General features: G+C 38.2%; 1 long non-coding RNA gene across 2 annotated transcripts; it reads left to right on the plus strand.

The window, feature by feature from the left end:
• The first annotated feature begins 15818 nt into the window (after positions 1-15818).
• On the plus strand, positions 15819-18299 carry LOC124160376. Of its 2 annotated transcripts, XR_006865153.1 has the most exons (4): positions 15819-16139; positions 16618-16845; positions 17876-18037; positions 18163-18299. It is a non-coding gene; the product is annotated as an uncharacterized LOC124160376 (long non-coding RNA). The 2 variants fall into 2 exon arrangements; XR_006865152.1 differs by lacking the exon at positions 15819-16139 and having other exon boundaries at positions 16450-16845.
• The last annotated feature ends 5798 nt before the right edge of the window (positions 18300-24097 follow it).

A 24097-nucleotide genomic window follows, 5' to 3' on the forward strand; every position in this document is an offset into this window, starting at 1 on the left:
ATACTCCGACTTATACCTGAAAACAGATGTTACGATTTTATCCGATATTTTTGAAAATTTTCGGGATGTTTGCATGGAAACGTATAAGCTTGACCCTGCATGGTATTATACATCACCGGGGTTAGCGTTTGATGCTATGTTAAAGCATACAGGGGTGACTCTCGAGTTGATGACTGATTACGATATGCTGCTGATGACAGAAAATGGAATACGAGGAGGTATTAGTCAATGCTGTAAGAGGTACAGTAAGGCAAATAATAAATATATGAGGGAATATGATGCGTCAATTCCTAATAGATACCTTTTGTATTTGGATGCTAACAATCTCTATGGGTGGGCAATGTCTCAACCTCTTCCTCGTGGTAGTTTTAAATGGCTTAGTGAAGAGGAAATTCGAGAGTTTAATTTGAATATTTCAGATGACAATCCTAAAGGATATTTTCTCGAGGTTGATTTAGATTATCCCGATAATATACATGAAACTCACTCGGATCTTCCATTTTGTCCAGAAAATAAAATACCTCCTACTGGTAAATTCAGAAAATTATTGACAACACTTGAGCCAAAAGAAAAATATGTAATTCATTATGTTAATTTAAAACAAGCCCTTAGATATGGTCTGAAGCTGAATAGAATTCGACGAGTGATCGAGTTTGATCAATCGAGATGGTTAGATCCTTACATAAACATTAATACCGAAAAACGGAAGTTGGCAAAAAATGATTTTGACAGGGATTTCTTCAAACTTATGGTAAATAGTGTATTTGGTAAGCTGATGGAGAATTTAAGGAGAAGAATTGACCTTGAATTGGTGTGTAACGAAAAAAGACTGAATAAATTGATCTCCAGTTCGAGATTTTTAGATAGAACTATATTTTCTGAAAATTTGGTGGCTGTTCACAGTAGAATGTCAACGATTAAAATGGTGAAGCCAATTTATGCAGGACAAGCAGTTTTGGATCTAAGCAAAACCCTAATGTACGATTTTTTTTACGGTCACCTTAAAGTGAAGTATGGGAATAAGATATCGCTCAATCAAATGGATACAGATGGTATGATTATTGATGTTGAGACTAATGACATATACGAAGACATGAAAGAAAACTTAGAACTGTACGATACATCTGCATATCCCTGTGATCACAAGTGTTTCTCAAATTTTAATAAAAAAGTGGTTGGTAAGATGAAGGATGAATGTAATGGTGACATTATGACGAATTTTGTCGGCTTGAGAAGCAAACTTTACTCCTATCGTATGGAAAATGCTAAAGAAGTGAAGAAGGCTAAAGGTATTGCCAAGCCCGTCATTCGAAAATCTATTAATTTCGAACATTACGAAAAGTGTTTACTCGATAATTCCGTAGAGTATCGACAGATGTACATTTTACGATCTAATAAACATGAAATGTACACTCTAAAAATAAATAAAGTAGCCTTGAGTGCAAACGATGATAAACGCTATATATGTAGAGATGGTATCACGACATTAGCCTGGGGTGATTATAGGATAAGAGAAGAATCACGTAAACGGACTTATGATGAGGCCTTCCCCCTCCCTCATCGTTGAAAAGTGTATAAATTCAGTTCGTATTAAATTGTGAATCTCATTTCATTCCCTCACGTGCTACGCTTCACACTGAAATGAGAGCAGTCTATATCTTTTTGCTCTTAACTGAGCTTGCTGTACAAAAGGTGTTATCCAGTGAAAATACCCACACCAATAAAACGTATTGCGTAGCAGAATATCTTCGACAGTATGGATATTTGAACGTGACCGAAAATGAAATTACTAGCATTGACCATACGGAATTGAAAGAGGCTTTGGAAATTTTTCAAGAATACTATAACATTACAAAAGATGGGGAATTGAATGAAATGACTCTGAATTTAACCAATAGACCACGCTGCGGAGTTGTTGATGATCCTGCGTTTTCTGTATACCATTACAAATGGAATAAAGATATAATAAAATGGCACTATGGATTTGTGAACTCGACGTACATGGAATTAGCTCGGAAAGCGTTTGAAATATGGAGTCAGGCAGCTAATTTAAAGTTCGAGCATGATCCTAAACATCCGGATATCTTCATAATGAATACACGGTACAATCATAAACAATATTTAAATAGACATTTTTGTTCTACGCCTTTGGATGGGATTGGTGGAAAATTAGCTCATGCGCAATTACCATCAAGTCGAGATATTCCACTTGAAATTCACATCGATCAAGATGAAATGTGGTACTTAGGAATGGATCATCCTGAACTTCCTGAATTTCAAGTCAGTTTGCTCGCCGTTCTTCTCCATGAAATTGGTCACACTCTAGGAATTACACATTCGAATTATGAGAATTCTCTGATGTTTGCGTATTATAACCATTATGATTACCGTCTGACACTACATGAAGATGATATACTAGCAGCTCAATTTCTCTATGGACCACCCTTGGAACCTCAGAAGGAAGATGATCCAGTTCAGGGGAACGATGATGATGCTGAGGGAGCACCTGAATATCCGGAGGATAGATTCAGAGCAGAACCGAATGTTGCAAAAAATAATACTCACCGTCCGACTTTGTGTGAACTTGATAATGTACGCCAGTTACTCATAATCAATAATTTGCTGTATTTATTTCATGAAAAATGGTTTTGGTATGTGGATATGGAAGTGACTGAAAGAATAGACATCGTTGGCCCTCAGCTTATCACAGATTGGTTACCATTTTTACCTGAGCAAGATTTCAATGGTTTTGATGCTCTTTATCGCAGGCCTAGTGGAGAAATTGTAATATTTATCAAGGGCCTGATATACATGGTTAATTATCCAACAATGGAGCTAGTTGAAGGTCGTCCTATGAATATTATATCCGCCGGCCTTCCTAGAAACGCTAGAATTCAAGCAATTGTTAATACATACTCTGCCCGCACACTAATATTTCATAGTGGGGAATTCATTGTTGAAATGGATGAGTGCACTTTTAGACCGAAGAGTCAAGCTCGTCACATAAAATTAATGCCACAGATACCTACAGGTATACAATCTGCATTTAGACATACCAATGGGATCCTCTACTTTTTTAGAGAGAAAGATGTTTACGAATACAGTGAATTTAATAACACTATGGTGAGGGCTGGAAGAAATGATCTCAATCTCTTTGGTATCCCATGTCCCAAGAATTACCCTTCAGATTTATCGAGCATAGCAAATGACTTGAAAACTATAGTTTCCCGAATGGATAATATTATCGATAATTGAAATTTATAAAATGTTTGTAAACATGCATACATACAATAAAAAAAAATATCTACCACCTCTTTGCCTTTCATTTGTCGAATTATTTCCTATCGAACCCAGAACATCCAGCGGTTAAGGGGGAGGGAGAGGTTGGCGGGGTTGGAGGGGGAAGCAGCTTGGTAAAAGAAAATGACGATCGAAAATCTTATATTAGGAAAACAAACGACGAGAGAAAACAAATGAGAAGCGTAATAGTAAATTACGTCAGAGATAGCAAATGAAAAGCGAAAATGGGTGAATAACGATAAATAAGATGAAAGGGAAACAAATGACGATCGAAAATCATTTGCTATTGGTAAAACAAACGACGAGAGAAAACAAATGAGAAGCGTAAAAGTAAATTACGTCAGAGAAAATAGAAATAGGTGAATATCGATAAAGAAGATGAAAGGGAAACAAATGACGATCGAAAATCATTTGCTATTGGTAAAACAAACGACGAGAGAAAACAAATGAGAAGCGTAAAAGTAAATTACGTCAGAGAAAATAGAAATAGGTGAATATCGATAAAGAAGATGAAAGGGAAACAAATGACGATCGAAAATCATTTGCTATTGGTAAAACAAACGACGAGAGAAAACAAATGAGAAGCGTAAAAGTAAATTACGTCAGAGAAAATAGAAATAGGTGAATAACGATAAAGAAGATGAAAGGGAAACAAATGACGATCAATAAAACAAGTGACGGTCGATTAAAAAGTCACGTGATAGCGTAATTAAAGATGGCGGAGCGTAATTAAGTGTAGGGGGGAGGTAATTAAAAATGGCAGGTGCTCCAGGACGCTTTTTTTTACCCTACTTATTCATTCCAAGAAAGTACAAAATTTCGCTTTTCTACGAAATAGCAGAACTACAAACTGTTGGGTTTTATGGTAAATCAATGTAGATTTTATCAACGGGGTTTATTATTCGGTGAATAACACAATGACTACACAATGACTATCCAGGACATGATCAGGTGCTTCTCTTCCCCCGCCTCTGGCTCGCGTCCGCCTTATATATCCTCAGCCGTCGGGTCCTCGCCCCACATAAACTTCCTCCGGTGAATCATTTCATAAATAAGCTAGTTCGCAATTTTAAGTCCAGGCTCGGGGCAACCAAAAACCCACTGCTAAAACATATTTGGAATTATGACCCATCAATTCCAACAACATACAAACTGCCTCAACAAATAACTCGTCTATGAGCCTTTCCTTTGTCTTTTCCTTCTTGTAATCGTAGTTAATTTTTGTCTGGGATTTTTATCAACATTTTTGTTTGTAAAAAAAAAAACAATTTTATAATGTCTTTGTAAAAATAGTTGTTAATCATAAGGAAGAAAAAAATAATAACTGCCACTTGCAAACTTTAACTAAACTATTAATAAAAGAAAATAATACAAAAATGCAATGAAAAATGAATAAAAAATGAAAAGCAAGCACTGAAAAGTAATAAAAATAAAATAATAACTTGAAAAAGAAATTTATTTGTTCATGTCAATTAAAATTGTTTAGATTCAAGTTTCCGTTCACACAAACCCATTACTACACCAACAACACATTCAAAGGCGCAAAATATTTAATCTATTGTGAACTGGCTGGTTAAGTTTATATGGTTCATCGGTACAGCAGAATTCGCGCCTGCGGCGCGTCAATTATTGACGTGAATACCTGGAATGAGAGGGAGGGAACCTTTCGAGGGAAGGAGGGGAAAACCTAAGAAAGGGAAGTCATAGAGGGAATGGGATGGGTTCCCCGCACCCCCTGTGCCTACCCCAGCACCCTCCCTTTCTTAATCAAGACCACCGTCTGCCGCGCAAGTCCCGCAATCCTTCGGCGGTCTGATTATCCTCCCATAGCGACTCCTTCGGACTCCTTCACACCCCAGGTCGTCGACTGGCCCCCGTTCTTTGGTCGAACGTCTTCGCTTTATTGTTCTTTATTCGGGGCGAGGACAAGATATGCTCGATTCCTCCGGAACTCGCCCTCAGGTGTCCTGATGTCATAAGATCACGGCTCTGCTCTCCTCCTCACCACGGTCCCATTGCATTTCTTATCTACTAACCAAACTCGATCTCCGGGCAATAGATCTGCCAGCTCCCGAGTGCGATGGCGTAGATCCAATTGGTATTTTTCTTTTGTTTTCCTGGTCCGCCACTTCATCCTCTGCTCTCTCGGGTTGGGCCATTTCGGTTCCAGTTCCAGGTTTTTCACCATCGGGATATTTGTCCGGAACTTACACCCCAGTCCAAGATTAGGGTCTCTCTCCTTGGCTAAAATATTTTTCACAATTTTTACTCCAGCTTCCGCCTCTCCGTTGCTTCGTGCATGGTAGGGGCTGCTGAAAGGTAGTCGGAAGTTGTAGTCCTTGGCAAATTCTTTAAACTCTCCTCGAAATTGTGGACCGTTTTCTGTTCTCACTTCGTCTGGAATGCCAAATCTAGCGAATATCGCCTTTACTTTCGCAATTACGGCTGCTGCAGTTGTCGCGCTCAGCAACGCTACTTCCGGGTATCGTGAAAAATAATCATTCATTATCAGATACTCTCTTCCCTTAAGCGAAGCAATATCTATATATCAATACCTTCTCCGATGGGCGTCTGGGAGGTTCAGACGGAATAAGTGGTTCCGCTAAAATCGGACGGTGTTCAATGCATTCTTTACACCTAGTTACCATCTCACGGATTTCATGCGAAATCGTCGGCCACCAAATGGATTCTCTTGCTCGCGCTCTACACTTGACAATACCCAAATTTCCTTTTTGCAATCTTGACAGCATTTCTTGGCGAAGCGACCGCGGGATTACTAATCTCTTCCCTTGCATCAGCAATCCGTCGGTTTCCGCCAAGTTGGCTCGGTATTCAAAGAAGTCCTTGGCCTCTGGACTGACGTCTCCTTTACGCTCTGGCCACCCTTCTTTAACGTACTTCATCACTTTCTGAGTGATCCCATCTTCTTGCTGCCTCGCGCGAACCTTTTCTACTAACTCGTCTGTCATGGGCACCTGGGAAAAAACTGCCTTTACGTAGCGTTCCAATTCACCTCTTAGTATATCGCCTTCCTTGGAATTTTCCTCGACTGGAGCCGGCGAAAGAGCGTCTGGTGTGTGTAGCTCCTTCCCTGGCACGTGCTCTATGCTAAAGCCAAATCTCATAAGGCGCATACGAAACCGTTGCAACCTAGCAGATAGTTCACTCAGCGGTTTATTTCCTAGTAATGCTACTCAGTGGCGCAGCGAGGGGGGTTTTGGGGGTTAAACCCCTCCCTCCCAGAGCTCACAGAAATTTTTAAGTTAAATCTATTTTACTTAATTGAATTACTGTTGCTTATAGAATAGTGTGAGGATTAATAAGTATCTCTCATATTCACCATTTTGAACCATTTATCTTAATTTTTTTCCGGCGGAAGGCCTCCGCACTTCCGCTAACTCTGGCGGGTATGGAATACCCCAAGCACCCCAGTATTAGTTGTACCTGAAACCCTTAGCCTTAATCCCTAGCTGCGGCCCTGATGCTACTAATGGTTTATGATCCGTTCGCAGCTGGAAACAAGTCCCTAACACATATGTGGAAAATTTTTCACATGCCCACATTAATGCTAGAGCCTCCTTTTCTATTTGTGCATACCGCTTCTCCGTGTCCGTGAGAGTACGTGATGCGTAACTCACCGCTCGCCATTGGCCATCATTTTGCCGCTGCTCGATGACAGCTCCGAGTCCGTGTGAAGAGGAATCGGCCGAGATTCTGCTTAACCGTTTGGGGTCGAAAAATGCCAATGCTGGTGCCTCCACCAACATCCTTTTCGCTCGTCTAAATGCTGCTTCGTGCACTTCTGTCCACGGTAGACTTCCTTCCTCCGTGAGTAATTCCTGGAAAGGTTGAGTAACATCAGTAAGATTTTTCAAAAACTTTAAATGATACCTAACCATCCCCAAAAACCGTCGCATTTCTTCCTTGGCGGTTGGCCTTCTCATTTCTTGTATGGCTTTCTGCTTTTCTGTACCCGTAAGATGAGGCGTTCGCGCTTGACGCTTGCATTTAATTGCGTGTAGTCCACACATATCCTCACGGAGCCATCCGACTTCGGAACCACGGCCATTGGAGCACACCAGTCCGTCGGTTCGTCGACTGCCGCGATCACTGCGTCCTGCGCATGTATCCACGACTATTCCACGACTTTTCTGCCGAGATAAGATGCCCTAGGAATCTGCATTCCCGAACTCTCCATTTGCATTTGTTGATATTCAATGTTACCCCTGCCCGTTGAAGTTTCTCTAACACTGCTCTCAGTCTAATTTCATGCTCCTCCTGAGTGCTTCCAAAAATCAGTATGTCGTCTAACAAGTTGACTACCCCCTCCAACGGAGATAGTATTTCCACCATCCTTTTCTGAAACAGTTCTCCCGAAGATGATAATCCCATCGGCAGACGATTGAAGTAGAATCGTCCTATCGGAGTTATAAACGTGATGAACTTTTTACAGCAGTCGCTTAATGGGATTTGGTAATATCCCCAGGATGCATCCAACTTCGTGAAATACTTCGCTCCCGCGAGACGCGCCAATACCTCGTCGACGGCAGGTAAGATGAGGCGTTCGCGCTTGACGCTTGCATTTAATTGCGTGTAGTCCACACACATCCTCACGGAGCCATCCGACTTCGGAACCACGGCCATTGGAGCACACCAGTCCGTCGGTTCGTCGACTGCCGCGATCACTCCGTCCTTCTGCACGCGTTCCAGTTCTTCCTTTACCTTTTCTAATAGCACGACCGGAACCCTCTTGGGGATGGACACCGAAAATGCCTTGGCTCCTTCCCTCAGCTGAATCTCGTATGGTCTCGCCATTCTCCCGAGGCCATTTAATAAAGAAGGATATGCTTTTGACGCTGGTGTTATAGAATTAACCCACGTCATTACGCCTAAGGATTTTATTGCGGTCCGACCGAGAAGAGCTTTCTCTCCTCCTTCAATCAAGGGGGCGACAGAACTGCGATATATCGTATAGAAAACCTCTTTCGATTCGATTTTTCCGGAGCCCCAGTGGTCCAACGGCCTACCCAACATAGAGGCGCTGGTGTAGCCTGTTTTTCTGAGCAGTAATGAACTGGGGGCTGCCATATTGAATCTCGATGTAAACAAACGTGATATTGAGGCTTATTGATAGTCATTAGTGTTAACTGCAGACTTTTTTTTATTGCTTACAGTGTCCCTTACGATTTTGGAATGTGCTCGATGAAGGATACGAGTCTCAATGATCTTGGTTATTGCTAAATTGCGTGGGTCTGAAATGTATTTGGTGATGAAAATGTGAGTAATTATGTTTCCTTCATTATTCCATTTTGATTTCAACCTGTGATTAGCTAACCTTTTCTCATGTTTTCAAAATTTTATGGTGTCTTGTATTCCTTATATTTCAATATGTTTTTCATTGTACTTGCAGTTTTTCTAGTGTTCAAACTACTCATTTATCGCTAGTGCTATGCTTTCGTTTGTTTAATGCTAATCATTTTGTTGGTTATGTATGTAATTTGCTATTTCAACTCTGTCCTTTCAACTGTTTTATTGTCATTAATTGAGCATTATTCATTAAGTGTTCTACGATGTTTACATTTCTTAAAACTTTAATCTCTTTCATTTGGAAGTAAGAACTTAATTTCTACTACATTGGTATAAAATATTCTTCACTTTTCTCGTTTTCTACTTTTGGAATACTTTCTTTCGTATAAGTGATGGATATTAACTTATAAGAACCTTTCAGCTATTGCAAGATACATCTACCTCAAGGAAAATTGGGTCACCCTCTTTGTCTGTGGAGTGTTTACTTAAGTAATGGAATCTTTCTCCTATTACGCAAAGGCTGCTCATCTCATGTTGTCATTGATATTTGTTGCTTGTGCATCTCATGTGCTTGTAGAATGGTTAACTTCCTCAGATTTCATCTCTAGTATGTCATATTGAAATTGTTATTGTTGTATTTCTTTTGCCAGTTATTGTATCAATAAATACTAATGTCCACTGAAGTAAGTTTCCGAGATCATTATTCTTACCAACCACCAGATCGCCAGTTGACTTTGTACATTAATCTTGTATTATGGTTACTGCTTTAGTAACCTGGGGAAGTTCTTCAGGAAGATTTTCCTACATTCACTGCTTTTAAGTTTCTCGCAATTGCAGTATCATTATTAGGCCTGAATAGCACGCTCTATCGTGACGCGTAAAAAAAATTGAAACACGCGCCGAGATGTGCATTCAAACTTCGCGGCAGCATTGGACCACTGGCATAGATGGCACTGATGTATCAAAACCTATACGCATTATCCTTATGGGTATGTCGCCCCCTTGCTTCAATGACATACACTTCTTCTACGCTGTGTCTGCCGTTCCACCACATGTTTGCCGTCCAGCAACCTTTTACTGGGAATGGTTTTTGCCCTACACCCGCTAACCGCTTAGATGTGGGTTTTAACCACCTATCCGGCCAATGTTTATTCACCATTTCCGATCCCATAACCGTTACATCAGCTCCCGTGTCTAATTTGTATCGCACCTCTTTTCCATCCATGTTAATCGTAATCCACCAAATTTCTGTTCCCCTTTTCTAATAGCACGACCGGAACCCTCCTGGGGATGGACAACGAAAATGCCTTGGCTCCTCCTTCTTGACGAGAGAGAAGCACGTGATCATGTCCTGGATAGTCATTGTGTTATTCACCGAATAATAAACCCCGTTGAGAAAATTATATTGATTGATTAATTGTCCATAAAACCCAACATGGTGGCAGCGTAGGCGAACGGACGTTCCGAAGTGCGACAGCAGAAGATGGCCATGAAGGAATTGCAGTTATGGTATTGGTGCAACCTCCGGTGGAATTTACGTTTGTAGCAGAGGATTGGCCGCGATGGTCTCGGCGATGGGAGCGCTACAGGGCGGCATCGGGAATGAGCCGGCAAGCGGAAGAAGAGCAGGTCAACATGTTCCTAAACAACATGGGTGAAAAAGCAGAAAGCATTCTCCCTAGCTTCAAGTTGACGGAGCGACAGCTAGCCTCATATACAAAGGTATTTGAGTGTTTTTCATCATTTTACAAAGGAAAAATGAATACAGTGTATGCATTGGCGCCTACTCCATGGGGCTTAAGGGGGCCCGAGCCCCCTCAAAAATTCGTGGTGGGCGTGATGAAAAAATGTGTCAGGCTTGTCGATTTTTGCCAGGAGTGTCCGGATATCGTGATTTGAGTTATAAGGGTTCTAATGTTGATCATATGCCCCTTCTATAATGCTTACAAAACTTAAAACTGACTACTTATATAATTTCCCAGGGTAAGATCCCCGGTTTGGGCCCCCCAATATTTTTTGTAAGTCGGCGTTCCTGAGTGTAAGTTTAAGTCGTAAGTTTAATCAAAGAGTACAAGGGGAAGACGAGATGATAGACGACTTCATTGCAGAGCTGTATCGTCTGGTGCAGTATTGTAAATTCGGTACTTTGGAGGAAGAATTAATTAGGGATCGCATTGTAGCAGGAGTAAGAGACGAACAGCTATCGCAGGCATTACAGATGGATCCCGAGTTAACACTAGAAAAAGTAATGAGAAAAGCGCGGACAGCGGAGGAAATACGCCAACAACACCAGACGGTTCGGAGAGAGTCCACAAGAATTGTCCAGAGCTGAGGCGAAGGTGGTGGTGCATCAACGTAAGCAATCAATGAATAAGAAAAGGGGTCAAGGAACTAAGCAAGCACCAAAAGTGTGCGGCAGATGCGGTAGAGTGCCTCAACATGCATTTTCGGCTTGTCCAGTGCAAAATTCTGACTGCAACGTCTGCCATAAAAAGGGCCACTGGGCGAGGGCATGACGCCAAAAGAAAAGAGTAGAAACAGTCAAAGAGAGAATGGGATGGGTTCCCTGACACTCCCTGTGCCTACCCCAACACAAATTTTATGTTTAAAGGAAAGGGAAAAACTCGAAAGAAGCCCATAGGACCAATGAAAATATCAATCCTGAGATAGTTAACATTCAAAAAACACATAATTTTTACATTGATAATATTTTTTTAAATACTACAGTTTGCGAATTGGGTTTAACAAGTTTTTTATGTTTGAAATACGAATTATTTAAAATGATTCCATTGGCAATTCAAAACATAATGTATGTTACGTATATTACTTTGAAAGGTAACACGAGGAAGAAAAATAAATATGGTGTTACAACTCTTCTGATTTCTATTGTGTACGGATTAAAACTTATTATGCCACCCAGGGTCTGGGATGATTGGGGGCCCTCCACTAGATATCATGATGATCAGCTCAGCTCTATAAGATTCGGGGGTCCTCTCCTGAAAAATTTTATGAAATTTCATTCCCAGAAATGGATTTTGACGATTTTGGGCTAATAAAAAACCTGATAAGAGTTAATAAAAATAGAATTTTCGAAGCAATAAATTCTATGAAGAATGAGAATTCTATTGCTCATAAAATTTTATTATGTATAGGGAAATTGCATACTTTTTATAAACAGCATGCTGATATACTACAGTAAACACTAAGTACCGCAATATACTTTTTTCCGCTTAAAATTCAGTTTATACACTAGAAAATGACTCCCAAAAGTCTCCCGAGTTTCGCGGGCTAAAAAATACCGCCCCCACTAATCTTTGGCCGTGACGTCATAGTTCAGTAGGAGTCCAAGATCCAAGCCCAGTAACTGCAGGTTTGGAAGAGCCACGTTGCGTTTAAAGGAGAACATGGGTGAAATAAGGAAAATTACAACTGGTGCATTGTTCCTCTGTGCAATAACACCCCAGAAAATATTTTCGTCTGCATTCCCACGGAGGAAATTAGAAGAAAAGCCTCGATGCATGCCGTCTGTCGGGATGAGCGTTACGGAAAAATAAGAGTATAATAAACGGAATGATAAACCCGTGTGCTATGTGAGCGAAGATAACTTTAATATAAATAATATTTCCATGTTTCATTGACTGAATAACTTGAAACTGAGATTTTTCGATAATTCGGCCGTCGTAGAATAAAAACTCAACTTCACAACAAAAATCGAGATAGGTGTTTCTCGATGGTTACGATGGACTCAAATTATTTACGGCACTTGTTCAATTTCAGTTACGGAAGGACAGAAAATTCCATGATGTTTAAAATCAAGGGAGGAAATATGAATATATATATAATTATATATATATTCATATATATATATATACAAATATATTTTAATATTTTGTATGTACGTTGATCCTCATGCATTCGAGTGCCAGCCAAGAAGACAGCGTTTTCTTCTACTGTCGGCGTCAAAATGATGTGCCGCTGTACTTTGCAAATTTATATCCTGGCTTCACTGCATGCTATAATAATGAACCATACGTCATTTTAAAGGAAATTTTATCCTAAATTCTGATTTATTTTATTACAAAAAAATTGAAAAATGTAGACACGGCCAGTGCAATAAATGACTCAGCGCACCGAAAAATTACCCGTTTTGTCAACTTCATGAACTTTGCAACTCAACCTAAGGAAAACTACTACGTCTACAGCATTCATCTTCCACATTAATTTACACTCATCAGTGCGGATTAATAAAATGGCTTTTGGGTATATTTAGAACTTATATTTTGTTATAAATTAATGAAAATATTTAAACATTATCTTGTCCCATAGTTTACCCCGAAAGATAAAGGAAGTTGTAGATGGAAAAAGAATGGAATCCAGTGGTCACAAAAAATGAATCGCAGCATTCTTTGATTTTATTCTACGCCGGCTTGCTTTTCAGAAAAAGTTGAGTCACCAGAGGAATGTTCCGCGGCCCTTGATTTGGAACTGTGGAGATAGAGGAAGACGTGTGGATCAGCAATTTCCATTTAGTTGGTTGTCAGGATAAACCAAGGATCCATTTAAAGGTTGTCAGGCCATCGTATAAAGATAGGACTGATGTGCACCACAGGGGAAATGGGGTGCTTGAGGGAAAGTCAAACCCAATTAAAGTTGCCCAAAGAATGTGCAGTTCTATGTTGCTCTTTCCCCAGTTACAACCAAGTAGAAATTAGATTGGAATGATATTTTCACCACGGGTTCCAGTTATAGTGAGAGTGCAGGTGATCACGATCTTCGTCGAAGGTCATCCCTCTAGGATTTCCGATACGGAATTCTAAAGTGACAACCGATCGCAATGACGATGAGCTCGCCTTTAGAGTAGGTTTCAGATATATCGTGAGAAAAGCTCCCAAAATGTATTAGAGACTCTGTTTGGAAAATATTCACATTTTAATGTTACTTTAGGAAGGCCTTAATTACAAAAGTAACTTATACACACCTGAAGACGTTGTGTTTATTGTACTGATCGAAGTGCGATTGACCGATTCTTTCTGCAGAATAGGAAGTGGCTTCGGGGTTTTGAGTCGCAAGATCACACAAGATGGTAGATTGTGTTGGAAGTTCGTCTATATTATCGCTATTAATTGAGACATTAATAGTCTGGCTTCCTCAGAGCTTCCTGTCGCCCTCCAGGCAAGGTATTTTTAAGTTGAAAGTATCATCGACAGCTTCGAGGTGGAAATAAGTTCACCATAAGACTCTACCGGACTACCAAAAGAATACACATTTCACATGAGTATACGATTTCGCCAATATTATACGCAAGTTTCACTTTGTTATGAACTATAAAACATTTCAGATGCACATCAGCTACCTTTCCGTTTCTCGGCATCGACTTTCCGCGCCGACGAAGTCTACAGGTTCACTAAAATACCCTGTTATCATGATGGAATCAGTAACAGGAAGCTTGCTAGGATCAGCCTAAGAATAACCATATTACTTCATCTTTACGCAATCTATCGCTTTCAATGGAGGAGAAATAGATCAAATAATAGCCCTGAAGTCACAATGAACAACTCCGATACGTCTGCACTTCAATAAATTAATTATAACCACGCCGTCGCTTTTATTCAAGTATGCAACCTCTACTATGGCCGTGCCGCCGTGCCTCCTCGTACTGAACTATGACGTCACTTTTCTACCAGCCAATCATCGGGCGTTTTCGCTTCTCACTTGAATTTGAAAATTCTCGTGAACTTTGATGCATTAAATATCGCTAACCACGTCATAAAATAATAAAAAAACTTTCACCGAGGTATGCAAACATATAATTTTATATAATTTTGGGGCAATTGATTATATCTAAAACATATGCAAGTTCCCTATTATGGCTCAATTATATATTTAGTGAATATTTCCTTGGAAATCCAATGGAAACAAAAACTGTAAAATATTCTTTTCGAATAACCCTTTCAAAATAATATCAGGTTTTCTTTTGCTATCTCACACCTTTATTATATTTTTTATACATTATTTTGCACTGGGTATGATCTAAATATAGCAACTAATGAAAACCTAGAATAAAAACTTTTGTTCAAGTAGCAATAAAAACTTTTGTTCAAGTAACACGAGTCTTTTTTTATTACACCTTTCATATAGGCTTCAGGATGGACCCGACTGCTGTCGGGTCCCCTATGATAGGGGCCCTCGGCCATTGCCTACCTAACCGCAGCCCCAGATTCTATCCCTCTGCTAGTAATTCACGGGATCAATTCCAAACACTCATTAATGATTAAATAAAATGTATTCCAACAAGGAGTAAGAAATATACCCAATGAACTTATCATTTTGTTGACACAATAAACTGTGAATTCATTGCGAAGTTAATACCCACGTAAGACACTGCCTCCAAAAGGCGCCTTGAGGGCGCCTTTCAGGTGCCTAGAGCAGGCGCTAGTGCCTTGTGCCTTTTTCAAGGCGCTTTAAAGGCGCCTTTCAGTTGCCTTTAGCAGGCACCCCAATGAAAAATTTGTACATAATTTCTATACATGGTATAAACAATGTAAAATTTTTATATACATATGTATATAGTTGTATAGGACGTATAAAATATGTAAATTCTATAGAAAGTATACTTTCTATAGAATTTACATAATTGCCATACGGAATGCGTGCAACGTACACATTTTGTGCAAATCTGTGTACAGTTGTATTACATGTATAAAAATCGTGCAATAAATTTACAAATTTTATATAAATTTTTAGAGCCATAACAATTTACACATTGTGTAACAAACGGTATACAAATTACACAAGTGAATACAATATGCAAAAATGTATGGGAAAGGGCCCGTTTAATCACTAAAACAGTTACTTTCATTTTCACAATAAAACTGGAAGCTTGGTTATAAAATGTTAATAATATACACTTAATCAGAATTTTAGTAATACATCAATATAATCGCGTTTGACGCAATTCTCTTCATAAGTGATCCACCACAATAAATCCAACAAATTACTTTAAGCAACAAAATGTGCAAACAGGGACAAGCAAGTATTTGCACTACTTTTTGTATTTACAGAAAATATATATTTGCCATATAAAAAACTCAAGTTACAAATTTTTGCCCATGACGAACTTATTTTAATATTTCGGATTAAAAATCGTACTTTGAAACTTGCGCCAAAACGACCGGCAGCCATCTTGAGTACCCAACAGCCATTGCTACTCTTTTATTTACTTGTGTTTACTTCCGTAGCTTCCGAAGCTGCTCTATTTAGTGACTTAGAGAGTTTAGCTGTGCAATAAAAACTTGTTTTGCTAGCAAATTTACGTTGAAGTACGCTGCGGAAGAGGAAAATAATCCGTATTTCGCAGTGAAGTCTGGCAAAAAGGGATACGAAGAATATTGTTTCCTGCACAATAAAATCTACGTCGGAATAGGTTTCTGTGTACAGATTTCCCTGAAACAGTGGCTCTTAGTGGGACGGAGACATATAAGGAGATGCTTCTGTCAGCATCAACCCATCTCTGCGATGCTGATCATGTAAATGTAAGTAAATGGAATATTTTTTTGTAAATCACCGAACTTTGAATGTACCCTTGTGTTCTATTACGATTGTGTAGTACGTACTATGTATGGCTAATGAACCTCTAATTACATTCAAATAATTATATAAGGTTATTCATAATTATATTATCAGTGTAATTACAATTTAGCACGATCTTTGCTTTCGCTGGCATAGTAAAAATACAATCTACTTAGATGCATTAAGTGGAAATATCAGGGTTCTCGCAGTAGAACCCACTTTGATAGCAGTTTTTTATGACATTAAAGCATTAGTCTCAATCTCAATTAACAAATGTACATGAAGGGTTTTTATTGAAAATGAATAACCATTGGGAATATGTCGAATAATCATAGTAATTAATAAGATGTTCAAGACATAGCCATCAATTTAACTCTCTCCGATCATTATCTTTTAGGTATCGATTTGTGCTTTTGTACATTTTTCACAAATTCCTTACAGTTGGAAGAGGATGCAGAAAACTACATAAACTTGGAATATGATGCGTGGCCCTTTGAGAATAAAGGAAACATAGTGACGCCTCATATACTAGAATGCCAGGATTATGAAATCGCAGCCTCTCCAGATCGACCCCTAATGAGGATCAAAGAACATTTATCGAGGTCACATGAAGAGCCCGAGGAGGTGAAAAAGGATACATAATTAGAATGCTGCTTTGATGCTTTTACGGTAAGTCAATACTTTTAATAGGGAACTTATGTTAACCGCCTAATGCCAAGTTGTAAGTACTGTCTTTCTTTTACGATACTGGCTTTCAGAAATTAGCCCTTATCATAGGCGTAGCCTTGTCCATACTTTCCCTAAATCGACTTTTCAGCATTGCTTTTGCATTCCATGTGTACCAAGGGACAATACAACTTAAATGGCCTATGCATGTGGTGTAACATGGCTATTTTTCCTAAGCCTAAAGACCCAAGAATGATTTCTGAACCAGAAAACCCTTGTAACCCCATCCCACAGCCAAACTTGTTCCACTATTATGATTTTTATGTTTTTGGCTAAAGAATCTTGAAATGGTGTCAATTGACACCATTGTCAATTTAAATACATAATAAAGATAGCAATATAGTCTGTTAAAACAGTTAGGAAGAGTGTTAACTAAAATAGAGATTCATTGATGTATTTGCATGTTATGCACGCAAATTTTTCAGTTCAATATTGGAGCGTATCACCAATGAATGAGGTATTTTTAATCAGTCAATCTTTAAACTTAATTAAACCAGAGATTTTAGTGGAAATCAACAATACCATGGCTCAATTTCACTCATTTTATGATTGTTAAAAGGCCTCGTTACACGGTACATTAATGCGTACAAGTTAATGTATGTTTGCGTGAATGATTTTGGTGGACCTAAATGGAACATGTACGAATGCATGAACCAAATTAGAACAGGCTCTATTTTCAGTGCATACATTCACAGAAGTTTGGTGGTTATACGGTACATTTTCGTGTTCATTCACGCATTCATACATTTAGACATTAACCCGTATGTGTTAATGTATCGTGTAACCAGGCCTTAAGGCAATTATAATCGCATGTTTTCACCTGACCTTAATTATTTATTGACCTTAAAACTCCCGAGTACTAAATAAAATCTCAAATGGATGGATAATCAATAAAAACAGTTTTAATGGTGTTTAACTGTGCCCCCTATTCCTATTTATTAATGTCTAATGCTGGAATATATTTTCAATGCAGGTGCATCATTTCAGCAGAGTTGGGGGTGACAACTGCAGAGAAATATGTTGGCCCCTAGTGAGGAAAGTGTTCACAGTAGGGCTTTCTGTTAATTAACATTCAGTCAACAAAAGGGCAAATAAAAGGGCTTGAAATCTACAGAAACTTTAAATTTCATTCAAGGTAAGTCTTTCTATTTACTACTTGGGCTAGTTTTTTAATTTTCATATTTACCATTGAAGTTTCTTGTTAATTTTGAAGTAAACATTCAAAGTTCTTATTTGGAAATTTCATTCTTTATCCCCTAGGTGCATGGTGCAGATATTTTCAAGATTATCATTTTGGTACAATCGATTAAGAGGCTATATATAAATGCAATTGGGAAATGGCTGAGCAATCAATGTCCATAGAAATCTTGTCTTGAATAAATGACTTTTGCTATTTGGATAATTTTTTAATTTACTTATGTCTTAGGCTGCATATAGAACCATATTATAGTAGATATAATGGTGATAGATTGCATAATTGTTTCAGAGTCAAGGGGTCATTGAAGGGGTAAGTGCTCCAGTGATATGTCCTGAAAATTGAGTTAGTCATTTTTTATATTTTGCTGTATTAATATCTCGTGTGTAAAAGCAAGTAATATTATTTTTTTGAGTTATGCTTCAGAACCCTGTATTTATATAAATTGGAAAAATTGTAACTGGTGTAGCTGATATTTGTACTGGATATTGGTTCATAAATGCGATTCCATTGTACAACCTTTGAAGGCACTGTCGAAGTAAAATTTTTACATGTGCCTTCAAGTAGCCTTTTTGAGGTGCCTTCTCAAGGCGCCTAAAAGGCGCATTTAAGCTAGAAGATGATAGGCACCTTATAGGCGCCTTGTGTGTGCCTTTTGAAGGCAGTGCCTTGCCTTAAAAAAGGCACCTTTAAGGCGCCTTTTGGAGGCAGTGTCTTACGTGGGTATTTTCATCATTTAATTCCAATGTATTCATAAAATATTCTACGTATATATTCGGATGACAGTAAATTATTTTAGTGCTGTTATAGTTATCCCAAATTAATATAAAATTTCCATTATATTCATTCCAAGAAGCTACGAAAGTACAAATTTATCGCATAATTACTCGATAAATTCCACGTCCTCCTTCAGAAGTTTTCGTCAAAAATTAAGATGCTTAAGGGACAAACGTCCGTTGCTTTTTTGTAGAATGACCCATATTTGTAAGGCTGAGTCGATTTATGATGATTTAAGGTATGGGGCTGGGATAGCCAGAGAATTGCCCGCCGTAAGTGCAATCACACATGTCCTTGTTGGCGCTGCCATGGTTATTCTAGCTCTTTACAACAGAACCAATCCTTCGAAGCAGAGGGCATTCGAAATACGATTCTGAAGATTTGCACTTCAATTTTAATTGAAAATATGGGAAAATTCATATGTAAGTGGAACTTTCGAGCTTGATTTAAACACCTCTTCGATGACATATCATTTATTGCTGATGGTTAATTTTAAGAGTTCGATCGAAATATGCTCGGAATTGATTGAGTATAAAGGCGGATTTATTCAGAATATTGAAAGCTGTAACATGAAATGAAAAACATACTTATTTTACGTACTCATTTGGAATAAAACAAAAGTTGATACGCAATTATGCAAACTGTAGCTTCTGAAACAGGTCATCGGTTAAAATATTTAATTTGTTTTAGCGAGTTACTATAGCTGTAACATTTCGGTATTAATATTAAAAATTAAATGTATATAAATCGGAACAGAGAATTATTTCTGAAGGTAACCGGAAGAAGGTTAAAGTTAATTTGAAAATATTATAAGGAAATCATTCAGTGTTTGACGAGCGATGCGATGCGTTGCTCGTTTGAGAAATAAAAATCAGTTATGTGAAAAAAGAATCAGTGCTGACATGAGTTCATTTTTTGCCGCTCATTTTTTCATGTTTGACGCGGTTTTTTTTTCAATGAGAATGCAGCATATTGGCAGTGGTTGAATGTCTTAAAATACCTTTTTTTTCTCGTGCGTTATGTAAATCAAGGGAATATAAATATTTTGAACAAATTAGTCATAAGCTGTGAGATTAGTCTGACTCAAGTCTGTACTCAATCTTTCCATCGGCTGATATTTTAACACTATTAATTGTTCCGTTATTCCCTTCCTACAAGCCCTCGAAGTGAGTTTTTATTATATTATCAGTTCAGGTGATATGAACGATCAAACAGTCCTGCCTTCTACCCGATTTTCCAAAAGAAGTTTCTCTTTACTGATTTAAGTAAACCGTAAATAGCCACGAAGTAATCTAAAAGTAGCCAACCGCAATGCACATATATTGAGAATATTCCTCGAAGATAAACTTAATTGCTTTGACCAGGATTCGAAGTCGGAACTCCCGAGGTTTGGTCGATTGCTTAGGCCAGTCAAGCTACGGAGGCATCTATTCACCCTCTGGAAATTTGTGGACTGAACCAGATGAGATTGCTGTGGACGGCTTAGCATATAATGCTTCCGCAATTACAGCCAACGAATTTCCACAGCTGGATTTAAATACGCCTTTGTAGCTAAATTAACTCAAGCAGAGGATATTTTAAGTTTCATCCATTTTACTTAATTCAATTGATATATTTATCGAAGAGTGTAAGTATTAATAAAATATCCCATATAGAAAGACATAAAACTAACCATTTTCAACATTTATATTAAAATTTTTCTTGCCCCACATCTCCTGCTTGTCCTGGCGGATATACCACACACCCGAGGCCTAGCTGCACCTAAAGCGCCCCCTAGCCTTGATTACTAGCTGCACCCCTGCTGAACACACCTACTAACATTTTTAACCCTACACGATATGTTATCCAGACTGTGGGGTAGACAGGAATTTTGTTCGGGGAGGGGCTGGGGAGTAAAAAAACAGTGGGGTTAATTTTGAAAAACAGAGTACATATTAAGTAGAAGATTTAGAACTAGTTTTAACACTTTTCTTTATAAAAAACTTAATTTTTCAAATAAATCCTTTGTAAATTCATGGCCTAGGATAAGAATACCATCTATCCACGTACACCCTCGCATGCTGCCAATTCGTGAGGAAGCCTTTGACGAATTGGGCCGGTTGTGCGAGGGTGAAGGTGAAGACCCCGACGGTGCCAGATGGCTGAGGGCCATAGGGAGGTCGTACGAGGCAGACCAGCCAGAAATTCCTGGCTGGTTATTCTCTAGGTAATTGGTTGTTTCTATTTCTTTAGAGCCTTACTTAAACCTCTCATTCTGAATATTGGCCTTTGCTCATGATCATTTTATTACACAATAACTTAAGGCAACTTATTCACTCCACTTATCAACGAAAACAAACGAATGTCCACGATAATGGACATGGATGAATGGAATAGCACACTGAAGTAGCAATGGTGATGAGTTAAGTTCTTAGATGATGGAAGGAATTTTTTACATATTCATCAATGGTTACAAATACTCATTGGAGGGCAACATGAAAGATTATTTTTTATCAATTCTCTGTAGAAATAACTGATAGGAAAGAGGTGGCTTCCCTTCTCCGCCAATACTTGTATTATGCTGAATACATTCTATGTACATGTATTAACACCCTTTCACACCGAACGCTATCAGCAGCCAACTCATATATTAAAATGGAGGTGCTCTAATGTTGGCTCTAGCTAGCAAGAACTTAACAATGCAAATGACAATGGCAATGTCCGACCAGAGATGTGGGAATTGATAATTGATGTAGCAATGGTCGGAAGTTTTCAGGCCTGAGATGAGCTTAGTGAGACCTTGGTGCCTCTCCTCGGCAATTTGATCCGATCTTCCTAATCATTTATAATACTCCTCACAGCAGGAATGAACTCCTGAACTGTCAACGATTTTTGAGTACTTACAATTCTTTATGCTTTGAAATGAATTCTTTGATTTGTTCAGCGCATTTGTAATTTTTAAGTGGAATTTTAATGTTATAATTTTAACAGACTTCTGGCATGAAAGTCTTGGTACCCTATGTGTTCACATCTGATGAAAAATGCGTATTGAGAGAAATATTTTCCTCCAAATTTGTTATTATCAATCCTGCGAATCAATTAAAAATTCAATAGAATATTTGTCATTTTCATTGAAGTGTGCATTCTTCAAAATCATAAAAAATCATTTTTGAATAATATGTGTTACCAATGAAATGAGTTAACCGTTAAGTCGTGCTAAGAGTGGGTTGGAGTCGAGTCTAGTGGCAGGAGTATTGGCTGGGAACGCCATTGTGTTTGGTCCCAAATCGGAGGGACAAAGGAATTCTTGGTAGAGAATTCTAAAATATACTCATGCTAATCATTCCACAGAAACATTTTCCTTTCCCAGAAACCAGTAAGGAAAGCGTTAAAATATTTATGGGATTCTATGAAATATTCTTAAATTATGCAGTTTTAATTAATATTTTAAGAATAGAATGCATAGCCTATTTATTGAAATATATATATATATATATATATATATAGGTAGTTTTCCTTTGCATACAATTTAATAATGTTGATAATAATAATAATAATTTAATAATAATAATTTTAATTTAATAATTTTAGTTTAAAGTTTGAGTTAAAATGTTTACACCAAGGTATCTATCAAGTTTTCACAACTAACACATCTATATGGAATAATATGACTTTTTGATTACCACCATTTCACATTTTTCACCAAAATATTTTTGGGACAACTTTTATCAATTCCAAATTCCATTAAAAATGACTTTTACTAGTCACAGATTTACAGCAACAAATAGCCATATGCAAAAAAACTAAAAAAGTTTATAATTTTTTAAAGCATTATATTGAGAAAATGGCACTGACTTAACAAAAGCATAAGACTCATTGCTCACTTCCTTTTCAGCAGCAGCCCAAATGACCCAGAGGGGCCCATACTTCCGCCCCGCCGATTTTCTCCAAGAGGCTTCTTCCCTCCATGAGGTAATTATATTCTCTACAGTCCAGGATGACATAATGATCGGCCAAAATAGGCATTGGCCTATGGTGAAATTTTTACACCAAATATCCTGTTGCTCACATATACTAATTTCCCATGAATTTCCCTGGCATTTAAACTTCAGCCATCCTGAGTACATTAATTTAGCAAGGTTAAACACTGATTAACCATCTAATTTTATTTCTTACTGTAGCAGTATACAATACTTGTATTGTCGTTTTATACTTTTTATCATAACTAGTCTTTATTATGCCCATGGGATCTAGGTAACATGATCGTTCTCTTCTTGACAAAAAAATTGAACTTGACATAGGTCGATGTCAATATGTGACAATGAAAAAACAAGACCTGGTGATATTCTAACCTATGATTACTTCAAGGTTAGCAGGTGAAGAATCTCTTTCCAGCTTAACCTGGATTTTTTACCAAACTCCCTCCTTCGGTTTAAGTGCGCATACTTCTTTCGCATTACATTTTTTTACAATATGTAAATGCACTCAAATATTCGAAGGTGGAAAGGTCACCTCAGATTATGCTTTTTCATGCATTTAAAAAAGAGAACCAAATTCCTGTCCATTGACCACTGCACTGCACACTGGTCTACGGAGGCATTAGTTAGGATAACGAAGAAAGATGCACTTGGTGTGAATTTTGGTGCATATTGGGCGAGAGAGAGGGGAGAATCAACGGGGTAACGGGGTAAGATCTGAATTACGGTTTCACTCCCAGATGATGAATTTAAGAAGCTAATGTTTAAACTTTGGCATGCACAAATCGTAGGATAATTTGAAAACTTTTACCTTCGTCTACGTTTAACTCTCTACATATATTTGTTGACTTTCTCTGAACGTTGAAAACGTCTCCGACGATAATCCGAGGAGAATTACGGTTTCTACGCCCAGATGATTAATTTTAGAAGTTATTGTTTTGAGTGTGGCAGGCACAAATCATAAGATAATTAAGAATCTTTTACCTCTGTCAACATCTTACTCTCCAAAAATATTTGTTTAAATTTTGTGATCGTTTTAAAATGTGTCCGATCAAAATCCGATCTGAATTACGTGGTTTCCACGCCTAGATGATGAATTTCAGAAGATATCCCTGTAAACACAAATAGCTGCAGCAGCGCTGCACGGTGGTTTCACAGCTGCAAGTTCGTTTCCGTTTCAATGAAGCGCGGTAACAGCGCTTGTGCAGCGCTCTTTCGCAACGCGCTGGCAAAACATGCAATTGCAGCACCTCCGCCCGCAGCGAGA

The sequence above is a fragment of the Ischnura elegans genome, chromosome 6, assembly GCF_921293095.1.
Source record: "Ischnura elegans chromosome 6, ioIscEleg1.1, whole genome shotgun sequence".
Taxonomy (NCBI): Eukaryota; Metazoa; Arthropoda; class Insecta; order Odonata; family Coenagrionidae; genus Ischnura; species Ischnura elegans.